The following is a 7,749-nucleotide window of genomic DNA, read 5'->3' as shown; positions in this document are numbered from 1 at the left end:
CTGTTACGAACGATTCGTCGATTCCGCACCGCACTTCTGTGAACTTTCAAGGACCAGATGCAATGCAACTGAATGAAGATTCGCATTTTCTTGAATCGACGTTATCCGTAATTCGCCTCTGGCTACACAGCATACCAAAACCAGAAACAAGGGGATAAAGTGACAACGTGTACTTGCTACCTGCTCCCCAGGAGGGGTCGCAGGACGAGCTTGCAGGTGCAGAGGAGGGTCGGTTAAGTGAATTCTTCTTTGCAGTTTACTGAAATACCAAAAAAACATTTCATTACTGAAAGGGCTAGATTTGTAGCAAGATTTCTCTCTGTAGGGCTAAAAAGCCCCTTGGGGCTTTTGCTGAATTTTGGGGCTGAGTACGTACTCAAAAGGGCCAGTTCTGGCCCCAAAAGGGCAAACTTGGCAACACTGTCTCTAAACAAAACCCTGTGCCTGCGCTTTCGCCTAGGGTGTTCCATAAGTCTGTAAAATAACTGGTTTCACCAGATTCACGAGCCCAGTTATTTTCGTTGAATGCGTTCGTTTCGTTAAGACTTTCGGAACGCACCCTTTGTCGTTCAATTGCAACGTTTGTTTTATCATGATTTATTTATTTGCCTATAAATATTTGGATTGCAACCACAGCGCTTGAGTCAAGTATAGTCCATTTACAAAATTTTTTAAAATTTCAGTATTCGCCAAACGTCTGAAATTCCTTTATTTTCTCCTTTTCCACATTGATACAGGGGCGCCGACTTGCCAAAATTATTGGGGGGGGGGCCTCTGATCACTGAAATAAATTAATAAATGACTCACTCTCTCCCTTTAAGTTTTGACTTCAGTGTTCGGAATCTCATAAAAGCCCATGAATTCCTAAAAAATATCAAATTTTTTATTCACAGTTCGAATGCAGAGTATTAATTGTCCACGGATGGATATGTCACAAGTTTCGTCAACCCGACTTTTAATATCTGCTACCACGGAGCGCAAAACAGATCTCCCTAATATATCAATGATCTCGTTCTGAATGTCATGTGAGAGCAATTTGTAGCCCGAACTACCCTAGTTCATGCACATCGTCTTTTGAAACTCTTTTTAGTAAAAATTTTAACAATACTCATAATTATATACTTAGTATATAGTAATAAGTCATGTGTTTTGCCGTGTCTGGTCATGCCCCCCCCCCCAAAGTTGATGGTTTAGCGGTCTCAGCCCCCCAAAGTTGCTAGTCTACAACATTTCAAATGTGTGTTTAAAGTTAAGTTCATGTAGCACAATTCTGAGTAAACTTTACAAGTGAAGCAAAATAATACATTAGATCCTCTTAAGCAAAATTATTTAGAGAGCTCTGCCCCCACATCGTTAACACTGGGGGATTCGAGCCCCCTAAGCCCCATGGAGTCGGCGCCTATGCATTGGTAGTTACGTATTTTGCATTTCTAAGGATTCTTGAAGGTGGCATTTCGTTTTTTCACAACAAGTTCAATTTTCCACATATCCGTTCGTTTTTCGGTTGCGTCATACACAATATGGCTGGCAAATCACGACTAGCGTTGTCTACGATCACTGAGTGTTTCCAACCTTCTTCATCGAAAAATACCTAATTTTGTGTTACTGATTTTGTATTTTTATTCCGGGTTCGAAAACCAGACGAACCATGTACGGATAGTCCCACGAACCATTCACGGCAAGGTTAGGTTAGGCAAACAGTTAAAATTGTCATGTTCTTGCAAAACACGGCGTGGTTGGAAACAATGATAAGGGGCTAAATCCTCGAACGCACGGAAGATTTGGTTCACGTAGTAGAAGGACATAGAGGCAGGGTTGGCATTTTTTTTTTAAAAAAAAGTACAAAACAAACTGTTTTTTTTGTTTTAAACATTAGTTAAAAAACATGTTTTAAACAAAAGAAAGTCAACCTTTTCTCAGTAAATTATAGTTAAAGTCGTTAAAGAAAAAAATACACATTTTTATGAAACTATATTACTGAAGTACAATGGCGGCAAGGACAGTTTATTTCCCTTTGGAGATAAGGGGTGCGTTCCGAAAGTCTTAACGAAACGAACGCATTCAACGAAAATAACTGGGCTCGTGAATCTGGTGAAACCAGTTATTTTACGGACTTATGGGACACGCTAGGCGAAAGCGCAGGCGCAGCGTTTTGTTTAGAGAAATTTTCCGCATGGCGTCAGCGGAAGGGATGTCCTTATGGCAAAAATAAACTCTTATTATGGCCACTGTTACTCATTTTAATCACATTCTAAGAACGGTCAAGGCATACTTATCTTGTGCATGTTGCTTCATATCGCTATCTGTTAAAATTATAATACATTTTCCGAACTAGTGCAGTTTGAATCCATCAGCACGCGCTTTGTCTGCAAGGAGCAGACGATTTTCACGGAACAAACCAGCATCCTGGCCCGTGCGTTTGGTGAATCTCGTTCTTGCACGAAACGCACGGAATGCGACTTTTGGGACAGCATAATGAAACTCACGAAACGCACGGAAGCACTTATGGTCGGGACGGGAAATTCTTTAAATCCCGACATTCGGGACGGGGAAAATTCTCAATTTCCCGACAAGGTAGGGAAATTTTCGGGACGGGATATGTTCCAAATTTCCCGCAGCTCTTGAAAACTCGAATTCTACACGTAATATTCATCTTAAATGCTTGTACAAAAACTAACAATTTCCGATACGTTCCAAACATATATTTACAATGAAGAAAATGTCGAGAATTGACGACTTTTTAAAATGACCATTCGGTATTTTCCTACTGCCTGGGATACCGAAAAGTCGGGAAGTTATTTTCCGATTCCGGTCCCGACTTTTCGGGATCCTGCACACCTTATTGCAGGCATACCAGCCACTGCTGAAGTAGGTTAGGATTCATATTCATTTCAAGAAACTAAATATATTCTCGTCCTGGAAAAATGAGGGTGAAATATTTCCTACTGCCTGAACAGTTCATATAGCAGAAAACAACCTGCAATGTCATAATAGATTCTTCAGATCAATTTATCTTTCCAAAGAACAAAATTATGTTACCAAAAGTAAGCGTCTGCGCTTCATTCAGTTATACAAACCAATGAATCGTATCGCAAGAGAAAAAAAAATCAAGTCATGATCAAAATCACGCATTGCGTATTCAGATATTAGTTTCCAGCTTCCACCAGTCTCAAACTTACAGAACGGTACGATACAAAGAACTGAGAAGTTTATATTTCTGCAGTAAAGCACTGGCCCTTCTTGTCGCACAACAGTCTTCCTACCTTCTGCATACATAGCTAGCCTGCCTAACCTAACAACGTAAGCATTCAAGCCCATATCACACGGAACTGGATTTCTAGTAGGAATGCCCTAGTTGGCGCTGAACTAAAGCCCGCATCACACGGAACTGGAAGTCCAGTAGGTATGCCCAGGTTGGCGCTGGACTGGCTACCAATTTGCTAGACTTCGCCTCACAGGATACTTATCAGCGTACTAGTTGATAGACTTTTGTTCCCATACGAGGGAAGTTGTAATGGCGGCCGCTTGAGATGTAAACAATGTATCACTTCACATTTTTAAAAGCCGATAACTATTCAACCGAGAGGAATATTGTTTCGTATAAAACGTTATTAGGTACAAAACAATGTCACTGCTTAAATACATACTTTACAACGTTTACTGTACACGTATGGAAGAATATTTTAGTTGTTTCAAATTTAAACACCGTGCACTCAGCATAGATGGTGTAACTCAACGCGACTTTCATGCTGTATATGTTATACATTGCTGAGTAACAGTCGGAAACCACAGACAAAAACGCTCCTTTGCACACTCACAGATTATCTTCACATGGCGAAACTTTGCTCTGATTGGCTGTTCCACAGAATCCAGTCGAGGAAAGCAAGTAGCAATTAGAACATGTTCTATTCCTCCAATCCAGTCAAGCAGTCAGCCAGGCGGCCATGATTGCTACCTAGAAAGTTAGTTCATTGCCAACTAGGGCATTCCTACTAGAAATCAGGGTTGACATTTTTTTTTAAAAAAATAACAAAACAAACTGTTTTTTTGTTTTATACATAGTTTTAAACATGAGTTAACAAAACATGTTTTAAACATGTTTCAAACAAAAGAAAGTCAACCTTTTCCCAGTATATTATAGTTAAAGTCGTTAAAGAAAAAAAATACTCATTTTTATGAGTACAGTGGTGACAAGGAGAGTTTATTTCCCTTTGGAGATGGGATGTGCGGGACAGAAGTTTTTGGGTCGGAACGGGAAATTCTTTAAATCCCAACATTCGGGACGGGGAAAATACTCAATTTCTCGACAAAGTCGGGAAATTTTCGGGACGGGATGTGTTCGAAATTTCCCAAAGCTCTTGAAATCTCGAATTCTACACGTAATTTCCATCTTAAGGGCTTGTTTTTGCACTTCTGGTACAAAACCTAACAATTTCCGATAAGTTCCGTTTTTGTCTGTGGTTGTAAATCAATGCAGAGAACGTCTAGAATGGACGACGTTTTAAAATGACCATTCGGAATTTCCCGACTGCTTGGGATCCCGAAAAGTCGGGAAGTCATTTCCGGAAGTCGAGATCGGGACGGAAATTTTCTTTCCCGATCCCGGTCCAGACTTTTCGGGATCTCGAAAAGTCGAGAAGTCATTTCCGGAAGTCTGGATCGGGACGGACATTTTCTTTCCCGATCCCGGTCCCGGTCCCGACTTTTCGGGATCCCGCACACCTCTACTGCAGGAAGAAAAGTTGGGGGTAATAGCCACCCCCTTTTTCCTCCACTACTGAAGTAGGTTAGGATTCATATTCATCTAAATTTCATGAAACTAAATATTATAGAATTACTATCGTCGTCCTGGAAAAATCAGGGTGAAATATTTCCTGCTGCCTGAACAGTTTATATAGCAGAAAACAACCTGCAATGTCATAATAGATTCTCCAGATCAATTTATCTTTCCAAGTACAAAATTATATTATCAAAAGTAAGCATCTGCGCTTCATTCAGTTATACAAACCAATGAATCGTATCGCAAAAGAAAAAAAAATCACGTCATGATCAAAATCATGCATTGTGTATTCAGATATTAGTTTCCATTTCCAGCTTCCACCAGTCTCAAACTTACAGGACGTGCTTTACGGGTCTCACTTATCGCACAACACTTGAGCAACCTTATGTTATGACGTCACGGGAAAAAGCTTTTTAATTTGGTAGTGTCTGCTGCCACGTTATTTTTCTGCTAATGGAACCTAACCTAACAGGCCTAACCTAAACTCCTAGGCATACCTCGTCCCCGTGATGGTTCGTGGGGCTATCTTGAATTTTTGGGGCTACCCGTGGATGTTTCTTAGGGCTAACGTCAATGGTTTGTGGGTCTACCCGTGGAAGGTTTTTGGGGCTAACGTCAATGCTTTGTGGGGCTAACGTGAATGGTTTTTGGGGCTAACGTCCATGGTTTAATAATTACTCTTTATGTCAAAAATTGATCTTTTTCTCGTGGAAAAAGCAAAATAGTATCTTGAAGAATCTTTCGCAATGCAGAATAGGTAAGTAGGAATGTTAAAAATGACGAAATAAACGAGTGAGAGGTGTTGGGACGCTAACGAAGTTTTACCATTGATGGATGGCATTAATACTTCTAAATACAATAATTTACGTACCTCATCATCAATTTATGGGACCATACAGTAATTTATTAAATTAAATAAGACATCCTAAGAGCCATCGCCATTGAACAGGCCTCGTCTTCGTTCTCATCGTAGAGTTGCCCCAACCAGAATCAAAATGTCAATTTGACATGTGCAAACTTTACCCTTTCATCAGCCGCTTCCCGTGCATAATTTTCCTGGGGGTTCACCAAAATTATGCAAAGTGGACTTATCTAAACCTTTTAAGACACTACACGCTTTGGTTCGTAGAGATAGTACTGGGAAAATTATCAAATTTTGGCCGGTAGATTACTGACAAAGTTAATTTGCTTTATGTTCAACTCAACTCAACTAATCTTTATTGGACTTACAGCTTACAAGTGGCTGTTTATGCCCAGCATACATTATAAGTACATAAGATACATTTTTAATATAAATTTTACACACAAAATTCATAAACGCTCTTAAACACAATTTTATATAACTACATTAGCTCATTCAGTAACAAAAATATATTATAATTTTATATCAGCTTTTCTCAAAAAAGCAAGTATAACATATCCAATTCTAATATCTGGAGCATACAACATTGAAGTCATATTAATAGGGAAAGGAACATTAATTTTTGACAATGTTTTGTATAAAGTCTTTCTTCTCTCTGAGTGAATTGGACATTCCAAAATAATATGATGAGCATCACCCCTTAAATCACCACAGTCACAATTCGGAGATTTTAAAATGTGTATTTTAAATAAATGATGATATGTTCTCGCGTGACCACTTCTTAGTCTATTTATTAAAACAATTGCATTTCTTGAACCTTTACAATTATAAAACCAAGGTTTTTTCCTAGTGTAATCAACATAAGGACGATAACTTTCACCAACGCTTTCTAATGCATTATTACACCATAAGTTCCATTCTTCAAAAATTTTCTTCTTAACCCTCGGCAGAAGATCTGTGTAATGCAATGGTAACTGGATTGTTTCATTCATCTGAGCAGCTTGTTTTGCATATCTGTCTGCTTGTTCATTTCCGTAAATATTAATGTGTGATTTTACCCACACATAATGAACTACCTTTCCATTGCTAATTAAGCTATTAGTTGCACGAATACAATTGATGACATATGGTGATATTTTAAATAAATTTTTATAATTAGATTGTATTGCTTGTAAAACACTTTGCGAATCAACCAGTATTAGAAATTTCTGTTCAGGAACTGTACCAATATAAATCAAAGCTTGATATACCGCATATATTTCTGCTGTAAATATGGATGCCTCCACTGGTAACCTAAACATTTTTGATATATTTCTTTCAGTATCATAAAGAGCTGCTCCTACTCCACTTTCAGTTTTAGACCCATCTGTATATATATGATAAAAGTCTTCCCAAGATTCTCTAAACTCAGCTGAATTATTAAATTTCGGGAAATATATGTTTTGAATTGGTTGTGTGGGAAATTCTAACGAGTACACTGGCAATGTTCTTGCTATGAGTACTTGACTACATTCATGATGATATTTACTAAATAGTTGTACCCAAAGCGTAGCTGATTTATCATTGGTTATTCCTGAATCATGCAGCTCTAAAAGATTTAATAAAACATCATTGAAAGGATGCCATGGTGAATGTTGAATTTTAAATAACATTTTTATAGCAATTAACTTTATCCTCACAGAAACCGAACATTCTACTGACTCCATATATACCACTACATTAGGAGTACTGTTCATTAATCCCAAACATCTTTTTAGAATTTTTCGTTGCTGGACTTCTAGTGAAGAAAGTTTTGTTACTGGAAGATTACACAAGACCATTAATCCATAATCTAATACTGCTCGATAATAATTCTTATAAAACATAAGCATGCTGGTAGGATGTGCTCCCCATTTGGTATTCGCCATAGCTTTAAATAAATGAAATATTTTATCGGATCTATTTTTCATCATATTTATTTGATACTGCCATGATAATGAAGCATCAAAGTATACACCTAGATATTTTACTTGTGAAACAATTGGAATTTGTAATCTCCTAGGAATAATGTTGAAAATATTTTGAAGACCCTTATGCTTAAATACTACTATTTTGGACTTTTCTAAAG

Source organism: Lepisma saccharinum, chromosome 16, assembly GCF_977018435.1.
Source record: "Lepisma saccharinum chromosome 16, izLepSacc3.1, whole genome shotgun sequence".
NCBI classification, from domain to species: Eukaryota; Metazoa; Arthropoda; class Insecta; order Zygentoma; family Lepismatidae; genus Lepisma; species Lepisma saccharinum.
This window is presented reverse-complemented; position numbering follows the sequence as displayed.